General features: G+C 35.4%; 1 pseudogene; it reads right to left on the bottom strand.

The window, feature by feature from the left end:
* The window catches only part of LOC120176159, a 33846-nt pseudogene extending 15272 nt beyond the window's left edge, over positions 1-18574 (bottom strand).
* Between the last annotated feature and the right edge of the window lie 1548 nt (positions 18575-20122).

Raw genomic sequence — 20122 nt, 5'->3', positions numbered from 1 at the left:
CAAGGATGCCAAAATACGAAAAGTCACTAGGTAAAACTCGGGCCTTTAATCCTAGATCTATGCGTTTAGGGGGTTTAAGGTTCAGTTTCACTATCGGGGAGTAGAGTAGAAGCTTTTGGGTGCGGTTTGGAATTTTTTTGACGGCCAGCGCGACGGCTAACAGTGGAGGGGGCTCGTCGAGGGTTGCCGGCCAGTGGCCAGATGGTTTTGGGGGATAGGATATATAAGAGTTTTTTTTTTTTGGATTTTTTATGAAATGGAATGAAAATGTTTTTTTTTGTTAATTTTGGGCTATTTATAGGAGGACCGGGTTATAAATACAAGAAAGTTAAATTATTTCTGCAGTCCTTGGACTTTTGATGCGTAGTTCAATTTGGTCACCTATTGCAATTTTGCATCTGAATTCTCAATTAATTCAATTTAGTTCCTGATTATACTTCTTGTATTCTGTAATTTGGTCCCCTAACCCTTTTTTTTCTTGCAGTTCACTTTTAACATTAATTTGGTCTATCAATTTCAATTTATTTTAATTTGATCCCTCAATTTTTATCTATTTATTTGTTTATATATTTTTTAAAAATATTTTAACATTCTATTTTTAGTATTATTTTTTAATATTTTTAAAAAAAAGGATTTTAACATGCTCTTTTGACATTTTTTTTCTTTCAAAATTTAACATTTTTTTTACTTATCCCAACATATATTGTTGTATGTTTTGATGCAGCTAAACAAGCTCCGTAATTGGTTGCTCTATAAAGAATGTTATTGAATATATCTCAATATATGTAGTGGGTGTGTATGATTAAGATATGATTTGTCCTTCCTACATAATAGGAAATATATCACAGGCCACTTGATTGAGTAAGACTAGAAACGCATGGCCATGCTCGAATAAGTTGATATGAGATATCATAAACTAATCGTTAATTAAAGTCTACTCTTGATATCAAGAAACAATAGATGGGCTATACAAGTGTGACTATTCCAATACTTGTGCCTATTCTAGATATAAAGGACATAAAGATGTAATACATAAAAGAGTAATCACCAAGATGATATGTCGAATCATATTTTCTTGTAACTTAGGCGACAATGATATATTGCTAGATGTCACTCATTGTATGTAATATTAGAATTGTTCTAATAATTACTGCTAACGTTACAAGAACCTACAAGGTCACACCCTATGATTGAAACGAGCAAAGATGTACAATTGTTGTATGTTACTAAATTATATATCTAGAGTTAATTAAATATATGTTTTAATAATCCCGAATATTTAATTTCAATTAATTAAATATAGATTTATTTAATTTGAAATAATAAAATCCCTAATATGATTAGGGTAACTTGGATATAAAAGGATTATTAAATTCCAATTAATTAAATACAGATTTAATTAACTTGAAATAATAAAACCCTAATATGATTAGGGTAACTTGGCTATAAAAGGGTGTGTTAGGTCTAGCAGCCATGTTACAACACACACTCAAAACCTTCAGTCGTTTTCTCTCAAAAGAGTTTTGGGGGAAAACAAAGATTACTCTCAATCGGGTGAACTGAGTAGAGGCCGAGACGTGATTTCGTGGAGGCTTGAGATTCGAACCGATCTACAAAACCAGTATTCACTGTCGTTCTTGCTGTTTTTCAAGGAACCCACTGTAAGTATTCGCATCTCTTCCTCCCGATTTCAATTTTTCGTACTTGGATCGCTGGTGAGACCGTTGAGTTTTGTTTCCGCTACTCCATGGGGTGCGCCGACAGTGCCAACACTTTATTTATTATATTCTATTTTATTTTTTTCTCTTTCAACTTTTTAAAACCTTTTTTAAATTTAACCTTTTTTCTCTTTGATTTATTTAATATTTAATATTCATTTATTTTATGATATAACATTCTTGATCCTTCAGGTGCAATTTTAATCGATCAAAGGTAAGTATTTTGAATCAAATCTTTAAATTTCAATTTAACTTTTAATTTTCACAATTAAGACAACCGAGAAATTAAGTTGGTACCGAAAAGACAGTACAAGGGTGCTAATCCTTCATTGACTGTAATCGACTCCCGAATCTGACACATTTTGGTCAAATGCATGTAAGGTAAGATGATAAATTAAGGTATCCGATCAACCTATTTGTTTTTAAAAAAATGATTGGTGGAGGCTCTAACACGTTTTATTTAAGTCGAAGCCCGATTCATGGCCCGCCCGAAGGACGGTTACGACAGTTTGGCGGCTCCACTGGGTCAGGTAAGTGGGTCAGGCCAAAATTAATTTTCGATTGTCTTCTTAAGCGAAAATTGTAAGTTTAAATTTTAATTTAACATTTTTATTCTTATTTTTTACCTTTGATTATTATTTTTCAAATAAATAGTTGTACTAATGTTTTCTAATGATTTCAGCTTTTCAAATATTCATCACAGGCTCTATACCCGAGCTCCAAACCCTTTTGTAAGTGGATGTGAAAGCGACGCCTTCGTGGGAATTTATTCTCTGTATAGGCCTAGCAAGTAACCTTCGAGATTCATATACCATATGTCTTCGTGTGAATTTATTCTCCGTACAGACATAAGGGAATGTGTCCTCTCGAGTTTAACTCAGTCCACATAAGCTTGTAATGGGCTTAGGACTGAGGGTCTGACAAGCCTAAGGGGCACTAGCAAGGAGAACTCGGGTACCTTTTTTAGGACCTAAACCGGGAGACTACAAGGAATTAGGGCCCACCCCGAAACTTCATTTCAAAACCTAGGATGTTTGAGCTATTTCATATTTTATTTTTTGTTCAAAGCATGCAAACTAGGAAAATATGGGTTAGGAATTGCTCAAAAAATTAACATGAGGGATAGAAATCATGTCCGGGTAAGAATAAAAGCATGTGGAGTAGATATCATGTAAGGTAGGAATTTTTACTTTCATTATTATTTTGATTGTTATTTTTATCTTACTAACTTGTTTTCCTTTCATTATTTTTGTTTTCTTTTATTTTTGTCCATCCACATCATTTTAAAAAGGTGATTGATCCATAAAAAGTGTTCGTTAGACATAAATAATTTGCATTAATGGACAAAGGGGTTGTAATACAAGAGGTGAAAAATGCATAGGTCCGACTATGACTATAAAAGACTCAAAAGGAAAAGGGAGACAGTCTGCAAGACAACTATGTGTTAGATCTGATTAGTTATGCTTCTGTCAGCCTTAAGAAGAATGATGTTCAAGAATTGCTAAGCATTTAGGACAGTTGGAAAAATGACCAGAAAAGGAAACTCTGCCAGTGGTATGGTGATATCACGCTTCTACTCTATGTCAAGATAGATGAGCCCCTAATTCGAGCCTTAGTGCAATTCTGGAATCCGGGGTACAACTATTTTGCATTTAATCAAGAATACATGGTGCCCACAATCGAAGATTATACTACTTTACTACGTTATGAAGGGATCAGAATGGACCGATTCTACACCAAGCACATTAAAAGTTAACCTTTCAAGAATGGGTTGGCAAAGGTTGTTGGGGTAGATGAAAAGTGGGAAACTATCCGGATTCAGCACAAGGTAAATGAGAGGGAATTGCTTGGACCCATATCAAGCAACTAATGAAGAATCATCGAGATGAATGGAAGGTGATAAACCATTTCACACTAGGTCCCTACGACTTGGTTATCTTCCCAAAAACTTTGGGATAAATCGAGGCGGTTGTGGTGGAACTGTTCGAATAACTATCGAAGCGAGTGAACCCTGAATCAACAATATTAGTGTAACTTTTCGTTCATTCAACCATTGCAGAAATACTTGGGGAGGAAGATTTATAGGGTGCACTCAGCTTCTTCAGGTCTGGATCCATAGTCACTTCTGGAAGACTGACGGGATTTCTTACTGCCGATTCAACACCACTTACTCTCTTTTAGGGGAATTCCTTACAATAAAATGACAAGAATGCATCCCAAAAGAAAAATGGGTAAAGATATTCACGCACCTTCAAGATAAGGACATTGTCTGGAGAGCCCATTGGTTAACCCATAGTGATATCCTTTATCGATGTGTAGACTAAAAAACCATGATGTTACTCGGATTATGGGGAGGAGTCGGATATTCTCCACTTTTGGTACTTCAGCAGTATGGGGCACACCAATTTGTCACAACTACACATGGAATATTTGAATCAGAATTTGCATACCATGAGAATAACTACAAGAATAAGGTCAAAGATGTAGTTGAGTCATGGAAGAAGATATTTCATATAGATGTTGTGGCTGCTAAGGACATGCTTACACCAGATTATTTAGAATGGCAAAAGTTAAGAAAGAACACCACCATTCCCGTACCAGATAATGAAGACACTCAGACCATGAAAAAGCATCTTAAACCAATTCCCTCCGAATCGGAGATAGCAAAGAAAGAATTCGAAGCTGAAAATGAGGAACTGAAACAAAGGCTAAGGGAACTCGAGGCTGAAAGATTCCAATGGAAGTTAGATGTCGATACTCAGAAAGATTTGGAAGACAGGTTAGAAAAAGAACAGAATAAAGTATGCTTTGTGTTGGAAGATTTGGGAAAGGAGTATCAAGAGCAAGTTCAGAACAATTCCACTCTGAAAAGATCTTCCGAATACTGAAAAGGTGAAGCCAGCAACCTGAAAAGGTAGTATGAATGATAAGATGAAAATGAGACACTGAAAGAACATTTAAAGACTTCCCAAAGATGTTTGTTAGAAAGCTAACATCAGAACAAACAGTTGAACAATAAGGTAGCTAATCTGGAGAGGTCTCTTCAAAGACAACAAGAACAGGATGGCAAAACCATAGCTAAGTTGGAGGCCATTGTGGATAAGTTTAAGAAACAAGCAAGTGAGCTTTAAATAGTTCCCTTTGATGGAGGGTTTCAATGGCGTTTTCGTTGGGAGAAAGCTCAACAAAGGGTGAAAGCCAGAGATATGGTCATTCGAGACTTCTTAGAGAAAGTACAGACAGTAGCACAACACTTGCACAGTTTGGTGAAAGAAGCGGGAGTAGTCCGACAAGGTATTCAACCGGTGACAAATGAAGGAAGAAGACTTGTCAACCTGTTAGAAGTTGTTCGGGGTCTAGAGGACTTAGTCAGAATGTAACTTTGAGATGTTTTTAGTCTATTAAGAAATAACACTTTTGTCCCAATAAAAAATATTTTATAATAACATACGCATTTTTGGATCAGTGCCTCGAAAATTTAATACATCATGCATTTTTACATACTTTGCATTTGTTATTTTTTCCTTCATTTCTTTACATTCACATTAACTAACAGAAAATGTCTCATCAAAAAAAGGAACAAACATTGGATATACCACCTCAAGCATTGGACACACCTCATCCTCATAATATTTGTTCAAAGAATAAGAAAATGGAAGCTAAGATTGCTCAACTCGAAGAGAACATGATGAGGTTACAAAGGGAGCTTGAAGAAAAATAAGTCAGAATAATCAAAGCACTTTGGAATCGATCACTAAAAGCCAAGAGTCTTTGGTTGATCAAATCGTCCCAAAGTTATCTGGCTTGAATCAGGCAAGTACTCCTAGGGCAGAGACATCTGAAGGAGTAACTGTGCCACCTACCACTCAGGTGTTTATCTCACCGGGAATCCTACCAGGACTTCAAGGGGACTCATCCGCTGCAAAAACATAAGCCTCGTCTGCTGTAAAAGTATAAACTGTTGTATCCAATCCTTAGAATAATCCGAATAACTACCATATACCGGATTTTAATGAAGACGACAAGGCAAATAAAATGGAGGAAAAAATCAAGCAGTTGGAAGATCAGATGAAGACGGTTAAAGGGGATAACGACTATTATGGAGTTGATGCCTTGGAGTTAAGCCTAGTCACATATTTGATTCTTCCTCCAAAATTTAAAGTCCTAGATTTTGAAAAGATCGATGGGAATAGTTGCCCTTCAGACCACATCACCATGTTTTGTCGAAAGATGCCAGGATACGTAGGAAATGAACAATTCCTGATTCATTGCTTCCAGGAGAGTCAATCAAGTTCAGCCATCCGGTGGTACAACTAGCTGAACCGATCTCATATCAAAACTTGAAAGGATCTGGCCAAGTCATTCTTAGAACAATACAAACATGTAAATGATATGAGACCAGATTGAGTTATGATGCAAAGTATGGAGAAGAAGCATAACAAAAGTTTCAGACAATATGCACAGAGATTGAGGGATTTAACTGTGCAAGTTCATCAACATTTGGTTGAGAAGGAAACCAGAAAGCTCTTTGTTCAAACACTGAAGGCTCCTTACTTCGGGCACCTGGTTACAATCACATCTAGAAACTTTTTTGACTTGGTTATGGTCGGGGAGATGATATAAATGGCTATAAAACAAGACAAGATCGAAGGAAGGGAGTCAAGTAAGAAACTCCTATAAAGAAGAGGGATAGAGAGATCAACACCTACAACACCAACAAATGTGTTACAATCTCTAACTTAAAATTGACTGCAGTTGTATCATCATGTACTTCTAGACTAGATACAAGGGAACCCAGGAAAGAAAAAGAAAAGAAACATTTTGATCTTATTCACATGACTTACAAAGAACTTTATCAGTAATTCTTTGACACTCATACAGTGTCACCATATTCGGTGGAACTTATGAAGTCCTCATACCCCATGTGATATGATGAGAACGCACATTACAAATATCATGGCGGTGTTCTAAGGCACACTATTGAGAACTGCCTCACATTCAAGAGGATTGTGCAGAGAATCCACAACAAAAATTGGACCCACTTCAACAACTCAGGAGCACCAAATGTTGCACAAAATCCTTTGCCTAATCATCAAGAGTCTGGGATTAATGCAGTCACTGAAAAGAAAGGTAGGAAAGTTAAAACCATTGTTTCTGAAGTAAAGTCTCATTTGGCTTGGATGTGGAGACAAATGGTGAAGGTAGGATTTCTTGCACCACATCCCGATGCAACAGAGGATACATGTATCAATTATTGCTACTATCACAATGAAGAGGGACATGATGTGCAGAAATGTCCATAATTTAGAGCCTTGATCCAGCTAATGATGGACAGAAAATAGTTGGAATGTTATGAAGAGAACAAGAACACTCCGGAAGCAGACACATGTGCAACTAAAGAAGTATCTGATCAAGGATATGGCGCTAGGTGCCCTTTGATAATCACCCCTAAGGTGCAGTCGATAGAAAAGACACCAACAAAGGTAGTGATTGTAGCACCCAGACCTTTCCCTATAAAAATGATCAGCAAGTGCCTTAGAAATACGATTTCTAAGTGAGCACTGTGAAAGAAGATGCTCATGAAGTGGGGCATGCTGTTGGAAGTGGGAAGTATTATTCCCAGAAATTCATCCACCCCAGAGACCACTTGAGCCATTAGAGGGAGACGAACCGGTGGTAAATAAACCTATTAAAGAGGAGAAAGTAATGGAGTTTCCGAAATTCCTAAAGCATAGTGAATAAAGTGTTGTGGAGCAACTACACAGTTTTCCAGCACGTATTTTGATGTTGGCACTGCTACTAAATTCGGAGGCACATAGAGATGCACTGTTGAAGGTCTTGAATCAGACCTTTGTACCATAAGACATACCAGTCAATAAACTAGACAGTCTGGTCAACAACACTCAGGCTGACAATATTATCTCATTTTCTGATGATAATATCCCATCCGGAGGAAGAGGTTGGGCTAAAGCATTGCACATTACAACTCATTGTAAAGGACATGCCTTGCCAAGTGTGTTAATCAACAACAGGTTTGGTCTGAATGTGTCACTTTGAAAAGACTACCAATGGATACCTCCCACATGCGAGCATGCCAGAGTATGATCCGAGCATTTGACGAAATAAAGAGGGAGGTAATCAGCCTTTTAGGAAGGCCATGGATACACCAAGCTGGGGCGGTGCCATCAACACTTCACCAGAAAGTGAAGTTTGTCATTGATGAAACCCTTATCATCATCAACACTGAGGAAGATATAGTGGTAAGTGTGACCACTGATGCCACATACAATAAGGTGGATGAAGACATTTTAGAATATTCATTTCGTTCTTTGAAATTTGTAAATATCACATTCGTGGCTGAATGTGGAAAGATTTTCAGACCTAGGTTCTCAGAATGCACCAAGATGGAGCTAAAACATACCCTGGGAAAATGTACTGAGATAGGAAAATGATTTGAAAGTCTTTTGCAGGGTAGAATTGATCCCATTTTTCCTGTCATAAAGCTAGATCAATTTAGGCTTGGGGTTCAGCCCAATCACCAATAAAAAAAGAATGAAATTTGGAAGTGTTGATAAAGAAGATTGACAAGATTGACTGAGGATGAAATTCAATGGGAACCAATGATATTTCCTCCTCTTCAAGATACATTTAGATATGGTGGCTATGTGTTTGAAACGACCTTACCAGACTTGGAGGTTGCTTTGAAAGACTTAAGCATCAATACCATAACAACGAACAACAGTGAAAACATTGATAGATCCAGAATCCATCCGTTACCGTCGGGGTTCTTGCTTAACAACTGGACGACTAACATGTGGTTTTCAAATTTCTTTCAGAGTAATACTCAAACTTTCTCTATTTTCCTATACCCGGGCAATAGGTATTTTTTGTAAGGGTTAATAAATTGATTTTATTCATATTCAATAAAAGAAGCAGTTTATTTTCCGACAAACATTTCTTCATTCTTCATTTCCTTTTCTTTTGTATTTATTTTTTCTTCATTCTGTGTAGGATACCTTCCTCTCGCATATACACATTTCTCTTATTATTTCCCTTTTAGGTCCCTAGATATTAATGATGCAGACAATGATGATTCTAACCCGAAGATAGATTTTGAACAGCTCAATTGTCTTGGGGAAATTGATGAATGTGAAAATGAAGAATAGTGCAACTTACCTTCTGAATTATTAAGGATGGTGGAAAAGAAGACAAACAAATATTGTCACATTAAGAGAAAATCAAAGTTTTGAATTTGGGCACAAAAGAGGAAATGAAGTTAAAATTGGCACAACATTTCCGTCTGAAGCAAGACAAAGCCTGATAGACTTACTCTAGGAGTACAAGTACGTGTTTGCATGGTCCTATTAAGACATGCATGGGCTAGATACAGATATGGTAGTCCACAAACTACCCATCAGGACAGAATGCAAACTCGTACAATAAAAGATCAGGAGGATGAGACCTGAAATGCTCCTTAAAATAAAGGAAAAAGTCAAGAAATAGTTTGATGCTGGCTTTCTTCAAGTAGCCAAGTATCCGGAATGGGTGGCTAACATAGTGTTGGTGCTAAAGAAGCATGGAAAAGTACATATGTGCGTCAATTACCGAGACCTCAATAAACCAAGTCCTAAAGAAAACTTCCTCTTGCCGCACATAAATACTCAGGTGGACAACATGGCAGGAAATGCTTTCTTTTCATTCATGGACGGATTCTCAAGATATAACCAGATTAAAATACATCTAGATGACATGGAAAAAACCACATTCATCAAAATGTGGGGAAATTTATACTACAAGGTGATACCCTTCGGATTAAAGAATATTGGGGTAACGTACCAAAGAGCTATGGTGACCTTGTTTCATGACATGATGCACAAGAAAATTGAAGTTTATGTTAACGACATGATTGTCAAAGCACAAAAAGAAGAAGAACATGTCGAGAATATGAGAAAATTCTTCTAAAGGTTGAGAAAGTTCCAGTTGAGACTAAATCCCAACAAGTGTACCTTTGGAGTAATATCTGGAAAGTTGTTAGGCTTCGTGGTTAGCAGGAAAGACATCGAGATTGATACGGATAAATTCAAAACCACCTAGAATTTACCTCCCCACAAACACAAAAAGAAGTTTGAGCTTTTCTGGGTAGATTGAATTATATTGCGCGGTTCATATCTCAGTTAACCGATAAGTGCGACCCAATTTTCAGCCTTCTTCGAAAGAACAACTCTGGAACATGGGATGATGACTTCTAGACTGTATTCGAGAAAATAAAAGAGTATTTATCTCGTAGTCCTATCTTAATGTCTCTCATCCCGAGCAAACCTTTATTCCTGTATTTTTCCATCTTTGAGAATTCAATGAGATGTTTCATGGGCCAACATGATGAGTCCGGAAGGAAAGAGATAGACATTTACTACCTGAGCAAGAAGTTCACTAATTGCGAGGTTAGATACTCACCCATTGAAAAAGTTTGTTGTGCTTTAGTCTAGGCTACACAAAGGCTTAAATAATACATATTGTACCACACCACTTGGTTGATTTCCAAGTTAGATCCGTTAAGTACATGTTGGGTGTGTCTGCTCTCTCTGGAAGGTTAGCACGATGGCAGATGTTTTTATCAGAATTTGACATTGAATACGTGAGCCAAAAGCTATAAAAGGAAAGGCCATATCGAACTTCTTAGTAAGTAGAACTTCTGAAATAAAGATTTGATGGTCATATCTTTAGAAGAAGCGAGCACTTCCACATGTGATGCCTGGAAAATGCATTTCGATGGTGCATCAAATATGTTAGGGCATGACATTGGAGCTATCATAGTCTCACCCAAAGGAAATCATTATCCGTTCACTAGCAGATTGAATTTTGATTGCACTAACAAAATGGCTGAGTATGAAACTTGTGTTTTAGGGATTCGAGTTGCTATTTGACATAATATAAAGACCTTACAGGTATATGGAGATTTTGCCTTACTAATCTATCAGCTCTGAGGAGAGTGGGAGACAAATGATGTAAAGCTGGTGGAATACGGAAAGCTCATATTGGATTTACTTGAAGAGTTTGAAGAAGTCACTTTCCACTATGTGCCTAGAGAAGAAAATCAAATGGTCGATTCCTTAGCTACCTTGACAGTAGCATTCAAGGCTGGCGGGGAATCTAACATGATGCCAATTGACATGCAGTCATATGAGTACCCGTCTCATTATTACCACATTGAAGAGATAAAAGATACCAAACATTGGTACCACGACATCCTGCAATACATTAAAAATCAAAGTTATCCAGAAGAAGCCACCAAAACTGATAAAAGAACAATCAGAAGGATAACGACCGGATATGTTCTTAATGGGGAAGTCTTATACAAGAAAAGCCATGATCAAGTCATGTTAAGATGTGTAAATGCAGAAGAAGCAAAGATGATCTTGGAAGAGGTACATGACAGAGTCTGTGGAACTCATGCAAATGGACGTATGATGTCAAGACAAATTATGAGATATGGATACTTCTGGTCCACGTTAGAGAGCGATCAACTATGCTAGAAGATGTCATAAATGCCAAATTTATGGGGATAAAATAAAAGTTCTTCCTCACCCTCTTCATGTGATGACGACACCATGACCCTTTTCTATGTGGGGCATAGATATCATTGGACAAATCCACCCAAAAGTTTCAAATGGTCATTGGTTCATTCTTATAGCAATTGAATATTTTACCAAATGGGTGGAAGCTGCGACATATGCCAGTGTCACTCAGTCTACTATTTGTAAGTTCTTGAAAAAGATAATATGTTAGTATGGTTCACCCGAAAGAATCATTACCGATAATACAACAAACTCAAACAATAAAATGATGGATGCTGCTTGTGAACAATTTAACATAAAACATCACAACTCTATTGCTTATAGACAAAAGATGAATGGAGCGGTAGAAGCAGCAAACAAAAATATCAAGAAAATAGTGGAGAAAATGGGTGAGACATACAATGATTGGCACGAGAAATTGCCTTTTGCTTTGTTTTCTTACCGAACTTTGGTACAAACTTTTACTGGGGTAACCCTATTTTCCTTAGCATATGGGATGGAGGAAATATCGCCCATTGAGGTAGAGATCCCATCACTCCGGATTTTTTCGGAAGTTAAACTGAATGATGAAGAATGGGTGCAAACTCGATATGATCAGTTGAACATAATAAAAGAAAAGAGGTTTAAGGCTATTCACCATGGTCAACTCTACAAAAAATGAATGATTCGAGCACATAATAAGAAGGTGCGCCCAAGAGTATTATGTGAAGGAGATCTTGTACTAAAGAGGATTTGGCCAATTCAAAAAGACTTCAGAGGAAAATGGATGCCAAATTGTAAAGGGCCTTATATCGTAAAAAAAAGGCCTTCTCCGGAGGAGCGCTAATCCTGACTGAAATGGACGGGCCGGAACTACCTAATCACGTTAATAAATACTTCGCATTGGATGAAAACCAGAAATGACACCCTAAGTTGAAGCAAAATAAAACGTTTAGAGTGAAAACCTGAAAGGGCGCTCTAAATTGAAAAATAAAAAACAAAAAACAAGAACAATGTGGGTCTAAGATGAAAACCCGCAAAGGGCGTCTTGAAACCAAGGATGGATCCAAGTTGAAAATTCGAAAGGGCAGCCTGGATAATGATACAGGATTCGCGCATAGGAAGGGTTCCATATCAAGGCAGTAAATCATCATTGCATCCAAGTCTTCCATAGACTTAACAATTCGGAGAAACTTTGCACTCTCCCGAATGTTGTCACATCTTCGAAGTCCCCTTGACAAAAGTTGTACTCAAAAGTCATCTAACGGTGTGTCAGTTCAAAGGCGTCTACATTGTCGAGATCTAGGGCACCTACTTGTATTTCTTTTATGTATTGACTTTTCAGAATGTTTGCCATGTATTCTTTTTTTTCTTTTTCCTCATAAATAAATATGATAATTTCTCTAAAAAACAATTCCTTTCAAGCATCTTAGATTGAATTTAAATAAAAATGATTTATTCACTTTTGAAAAGATAATTGTGTATTACTGTACAAAGGTTTTCCGAAAGGTACAGGTGCTCAGAAGCTGATAAAGGTTTTTGCACCATACTTGAGATAATGAGTTCTAGTTCATTGAGGCTAAAGACCAGAGTGGGTGTTAGATCAAAAACCTGCTAAAGACCAGAGAATCTAAAATCAAGAATCAGAAATTCAAGTTTGTCAAAAAGTCGAAAGTCATTATGACCGATAGCAGGAGATTGAGATTTCTCTCTAAACCCTAAAATAACATGTTGCATATGCATTTTAGGCATACATAAGATCATTGCATCCATAGCATAGTATATATGCGTAATTTTGCATATTTTTGTCAGAATCAATTTCAAGAATACTAAATTCAAAGGAAGCTCAAAATTAAAAACAATGCAACCTATCCAAGTTAGAATTCAACTTCGCAATGAATGATATCTGACCCAAGGCAAATTTATTCAATCTGGACTCAACTTCACGACAAAGAATATTGGGCTAGAAGAAGATTCAGGAACTACTTTCAAGTTAATATTTCGAGCTAGATTTCAACTTCACAACGAAGGTTACCACGTTCAAGACGTCTACGATTTCAACTTCACGACGAAGGATATCGTACTCAAGATTTTTCAGTTCAACTCAACTTCATAGCGAATGAGTCAACCACGATTTCAAGGTTATGACGACGGATATCGTGCAAGCAGTCATCTCAAGATCGACTCAACTTCATGGTAAGAGAGTCATCCGTAATTTAGTCCAAATTAACTACAACAAACCAATCACAACATGGGTTTTTCAGATCGAATTTCAACTCTGCGACGGAGGATATTCAATAAGATAGGAATCGACCCCTATAATGGAGGATGTTAAGCTCGGTGATCCATTTATGATGGACAAAAATAGTGCCTTTTAATCTTTGCCCTATTCTCGTTACACGACTATGGGAAAAGAGGGACAACTGTAGACACACATTTTTGTTCGACCCTTTTTATATAGTATATTATATTATTATATATTTATATATTATATATCTTATAGTATATTTATATTATATAGGATATACTTATTATATGATTATATATTTATATTATATTATATATTTATATTATATTATTATATATTTATATATATTATATAGTATATTTATATTATATATATATATATATATCATTATATATTTATACTTTATATATGATATAGTATATTTATATATTATATAGTGAATATATATATTTATATATTATATAATATTTTATTATACATATATATTTATCATTTTTTTGTTTTTATGTTTAGGTCCAATGAAGAGTTCATTCGGGTCCAATGAAGCCCAACCGTGCCATGCTAGCCTGACCCAGCAAAGCAAACCCGATTTGGAGGAAAATGGGCTTAAACCAGTCCAACAGATTAGGGTTTCGGGAACCCTAGCACTAGCGCTGCATAGTGGATAACAACCGAAGGGTCGCCAAAGACCTAAATCGAGCCGACCGAGATTCTCGGAGTTCGAATCGGGGCAGCCCGAGACTGCATCATCCCGAGTTTTCAGCAACAACATCGACTATCCCGATTAAATCAAGAAACCGGGATAAACGACCCTCGAAACAAATGAAAAATGACCCCGATTGGGGGCTATAAATGCCTCACCGGGGAGGCCGAAAAGCAGATAACAATCGAAAACAATCAAGTAACAACAACAAGAAAGACCGAGGCAACCCAAACATCACACAAAAAAAAATAATAAAGCGTATTTGAACATCCATTGCAAAGAGAAAACTCAAGGAGAGAAGAGATTCGACAACACGAAGGAAAGCACAACCGCGAGGAGCCAAGGATGCCAGAATACGAAAAGTCACTAGGTAAAAATCGGGGCTTTAATCCTAGATCTACGCCATTTGAGGGTGTTTTAAGGGGTTTGGGGTTCGATTTCGATATCGGGGAGTGAAGAAGAAGCTTTTGGGTGTGGTTTGGATTTTTTTCGGCTGTCGGAACGACGGTCGACACGGCGACTAGCGGCGGAGGGGGCTCGTCGGGGGCTGGTCGGCCAGTGTCCGGATGATTTTGGGGGAAAGGATATATGAGAGTTTTTTTTTTTGGTTTTTTTGTGAAATGGAATGAAAATGTTTTTTATTGATTTTGGGCTATTCATAGGGGGGATCAGGTTATAAATACAAGAAAGTTAAATTATTTTTGCAGTCCCTGTACTTTTGATGCACAATTCATTTTGGTCACCTATTGTAATTTTGCCTCTGAATTTTCAATTAATTCAATTTAGTTCCTGATTATACTTCTTGTATTCTGTAATTTGGTCCCCTATCTCTCTATTTTTTTTCTTGCAGTTCACTTTTAACATTAATTTGGTCCATCAATTTCAATTCATTTCAATTTGATCCCTTAATTTTTATATATTTGTTTGTTTATTCTTTTTTAAAGAAAGATTTTAACATGCTCTTTTTAGTATTATTTTTTAACATTTAAAAAAAAGATTTTAACATGCTCTTTTTGACATTTTTTTCTTTCAAAATTTAACATTTTTTTACTTATTTTGTTTATTTTTAAATTTAATATCTTCTTTATTTTATTTATTTTTTTCTCTTTCAACATTTTTAAACATTTTTTAAATTTAACATTTTTTTTCTCTTTGATTTATTTAATATTTAATATTCAATTTATTTTACAATCTAACATTATTGATCTTTCAGGTGTAATTTTAATCGATCAAAGGTAAATAATTCAAATCGAATCTTTAAATTTTAATTTAACTTTTAATTTTCACAATTAAGACAACCGAAAAATTAGGTTGGTACCGAAAGGGCAGTACAAGGGTGCTAATATTTCCTTGACTGTAATCGACTCCTGAATCCGACATATTTTTGGTAAAAACACAAATCAGGTAAGATGATAAATTAAGGTATCCGATCAACCTATTTTTTTTTTAAATGATTGATGGCGGCTCTAACACATTTTAATTAAGTCAAAGCCCGATTCTGGACTTACCCGAAGGACGGTTATGACACTGTTGATGCAAAATGCAACCAGGATAATGGGTTTGCTTCTACGAGGAACTAGCTAAATTCTATGGCAAATATAACGGACTATAATGCTAATTGCTAAACGTTTGCTACATAAATCTCTAGCCTCAATCAAGATTTGGATATGACAAATAGCCAACTGAACATAGTAAGACAAACATATTTTTCATATTAATCAAAACAGGTAGCTTAAATACCATATACTTGGTTTCTGGTTTACCCCAACCGCTACGTTCTGCCCGGGACCTCCCAAGTGTGTGTGCACCAGATAATGCAACAATTTCCTACATATCGATTGGTCAGATGATTAATATAATTTTTCCATGAGGAAGATAATTATCAAGGATGTTTTACAATCAATTTTACCTTGTCATTTAGTCCCATTCGATAGAAAACATCTCGTAGATGATCAGCAGGCGAAGGTGGTCCAGCATCTAAGTAGCAGAGATATTGCTATAAATGTTAGTGGTAGACAAAAGCATAAGTGAACATATCGATACCTATGAGGGAATCCGGGGCAAAAAGCAAGCCCAAATGACTTGGATATATTCTAGCAGTTCTAAAGCCTAAACAACCTAAAAGTATGAAAACTGCCAATTTTAGCCATCTAATGATGAGAAGATGAAATTGCACTTCATACTTTAGAGCTTCAAAATATTGGAAGAGGTAAACTTAAAGGCTCATTACTTACAAAAGTCTGCAACATAAAGTTGTCTGCAACATAAAGTTGTCTTAATAATATTCTAGGTTCCTAAGTGAACAACCGTCACACAAATGACAAGCAAAAAATGGCCAATCTGTTTATAAGAACCTAGTATTACTCTTCTGAAAATCCTAAAGTTCCCAACATTCTTATTAATCTATAATGATATCTTTTCAGGTATTTGCTATATGTTTTAGATAATGGAACGCCTACAGGTAGCCTTTATTTTTTAGTTTTGTCAGATAAAGAGAAATTATCTGTTTAACCATGACACACTTCACAACAATTCAATGACCCACCCAAAAGTCCAGAATTACATGGATTAATTGTCCAATCATTCAAGCCAGTTCAGTAGCTCACCCCCTATATTGGATTAGGTGCCTCAAGTTTCTAGTTACAATTCTTAATTTTGGAAATCCAACACACCATGTTCTTCTACAATTTAATTAGCCATGAAAAAACCATGCAATAATATAAGGTTCACTTACCGGGTAGCCTTCCCTCCTCAGGACACTCTTTAGGACCAGAGACATCCACCCTTCCATATTTCATGGGAACTTTGGGTCCTCCAGCCTCCTGAATTTCAATTTGATTCTGATTACAACAACTACATAATGTATAAAATGCAAAGATATTCTTGGAGAAGAATAGCAAGCAAGACCTCAATAGCAGTAGCACTAGCCAACTGGAACAAATCAGCATAAGTAACACCAGAGTATTTATCCTTGATAGGCTGAATAAGACTCAATGCATTCACAAGGCCTGAAACGCAAGCTTATGAGACAACGGCGCTGACAATTACCAACGAAGCTAATTAAATGTTATAAGAGGAAAGGAATATGCTACCAGCATTGGCAGCATGATTTAGCTCAACTTCAAACCTAAGACTTCCGTTCGCTCCACCCCTCTGTGGCCATTCCTCAATGTTCTTATTGTAGGTGAAAGCATCATGCAATCCTAGGCGAATCTGGTGTGTGTAAAAACAAATTACAAATGAAAATAAACAATTTTTTTCTCAACTGAACTAAGTACAATTATATTTTTATTAGGCTTTGCTTGGCGATATAAAGAAGTTTGGGGAAGAAGGAAAACTGAAGGAAGAGAGAAGTCAAGAGTGAGCATATAGGAAACGCAATTATTCTTTACACGATGTTCTTGGTAGGAATTACAGAAAACTGGAACAAAAAAATATGGGAGAGAGAATAAAATTTATATTTATCTTAGCATTATGTGCTTTGCAATTAAGATAAAAAGATACATTTTGAAAAATGATGAATAATCTTGGAAGTTTATGCATAAACTCACTTCTCTCTCAATTTTTACTTTTCTTATCATTCTAATTTGAAATAATTTATTTTTATGCATTAGGATGAAAAGTAATCTTATTTTCTTTCTTATTGCTCAGCTATCAGACTAAACAGTAAACACACTTAAAAAAAATCATTTTAATCATCTTTCACTTTCATACCAAATGGTTAAGTACTTAATTTCTTCAAATAAACCAGGATATTATTTTTCTACGATAAAAAATCAAAAGAAAACAGCTACATTTATTCAAAAAGGAACAAAGTGAATAAATTGAGGAAAAAGAAGAGGGAATAATTCCAGAATAGGATGGCAGAACTTAGATTTGACAAGTTGCTTGATATCTTCTCTAGCACTCTTCAACTGAACAGGATCCGAAGCTACACATTTCGGACTGGCTACTTAGCTGAATCCTCCTCTACTCGACACATTAACTGCAGATCTCCTCTAATAATTTATCAATATAAACAAAACTAATTAAAAAAAAGTAAGAACATTAATATAAGAAAAGGAGAAAAATGAAATGTGAAAGGAAGAATTAACCTGGTAGCGAGAGAAATGGGAACAAAGAGGAGAGGAAGAGTTAAAAAAGGAAGAGAAAGAAAGGAGAGGAGAAGAGAAGAAGAATAAGAGGAGGAAAAACTGAGAGAAAGTCGAACTTCGGAGGAGGAAGGTCCTAAGATTAGGGAAGAGGCGGCGGTGCCTAAAGACGAAGCCATTGGATGACGGCAACTGCGGTGGTTGAGGAGTTTGCTCGGAGCTTTTAAGTGGCAGCTCAGCTGTGACAGTGGCTCTGCCATTTGGCACTCCTCTAACCGTCTCCAGTTGTTTTGGATAAAGAAGTCGTTATTTAACGAATGGCAACGCGTTGCAAATCCAATTTTATTTTGGTAAACACCGTTGGTAGGGATGGACCAGAATTTAACTGGTTTCCATCTAATTAGATTTGATTTAAGTTTTTAAAAATGATTCGGATTAAATCTTAAATCTAAATTTGACAATATCCGAAAAATATAATTATATTTTATATATTTAGGGATAATTACAATAATATCTCTATATATTATTTTTTTCAATTAAATCCATATTTTTATTCAATAAAAATAACATTTTTAATAAATATTATTTAGGGTCGAGTTCTAATTTTATCTTAAAAAATATGGCCAGAGTCGGGTGAAGAATGTAAAATTTTAGAGTCGGGTTGGTTCAAGGCAGGTGAAAGATATAAAATTTTTATGTTGGGTTGACTCAAACCCGACCTGTGTTCATCCCTAATCTTTGGTCTATTTTATTTTTTAATTCTTTGATTTTGATCATCGGTTTAAAAAAATTTATCTCAATTCAATTTTTTACCACGAAACCATTAAAATACATATAATTTTATTGAGTAGCTGATTAAAAGATTTTAGTTAACATTTTTTTTATTAAGTTGTGAGTTTAATATTAAGAACAAAATTCTTCTTCACCTAAATAAAAATTGTTCAAGAAGTATAAATGTATACCGCTTACGAAACAAAAAACGATTATGATAAAAGCTATAATTTTATACATTACTTTATCATATTTGTGAAAATAAAAAAGATTTTTAAAATTTATGAAATTAAAACACTTAAGGTAAAGTACACAAATGATCTCCGACTATTATAATTTAAGGTAAAGTATATAAACTAGGTTAAAAATTTAATTTGTTTAGTATATAAAATATAAGTTTCTTGGTGTTTGTGAGTGGAGCAAACTGGATTGACATGATCACTTTTGCCTCTGCAATACTCAATCTGAATTAGTCTATTAACATATTAGATAACAATGATTAATTCAAAAAATGATAAAGTACACAAATAGTCCCCCGATTATACGGTATTATTTTATTAAGTCCTTCAATTATTAAAAGTTATAAAATTGTCATTCGACAATAGAGCGTTGCTTCGTTGAGTCATTGACTATTAAAAATTACAAAATGATCACCTGATTATTTATTGTATTCTAAACTCATCATTTTCTATTAAAAATTTAACAGTACTTTTAGTTGATCATTAACCTGCTAAATATGCTATTATAAAATCTTATCCTAGAATCTCAAACGACATAATTCAAATATTCTAAATGTACGCTATACATAAGAAATCCGATCAGACAACATACAACATTTATCTAAATTGTATTTAAGGCAAATAATTCCACAAAACAATCATGCTTCATTTCATTTTTCCAGACAACCAATCAATCAACAAAAAATAATATAGCACTAAATATATACGCACCTCAACAAATAGCTCACGGAGATAATACCCTTTTTCACGGTCAGCTCGAACAGTGAGTCGATCGAATCATAACCTATGAAATAATTT

This window comes from Hibiscus syriacus, unplaced genomic scaffold (assembly GCF_006381635.1).
Source record: "Hibiscus syriacus cultivar Baekdansim isolate YM2019G1 unplaced genomic scaffold, ASM638163v2 tig00112230_pilon, whole genome shotgun sequence".
NCBI lineage: Eukaryota > Viridiplantae > Streptophyta > Magnoliopsida > Malvales > Malvaceae > Hibiscus > Hibiscus syriacus.
Note: the sequence above shows the minus strand (reverse complement) of the source record. Positions and strands in the feature narration are given on the sequence as shown.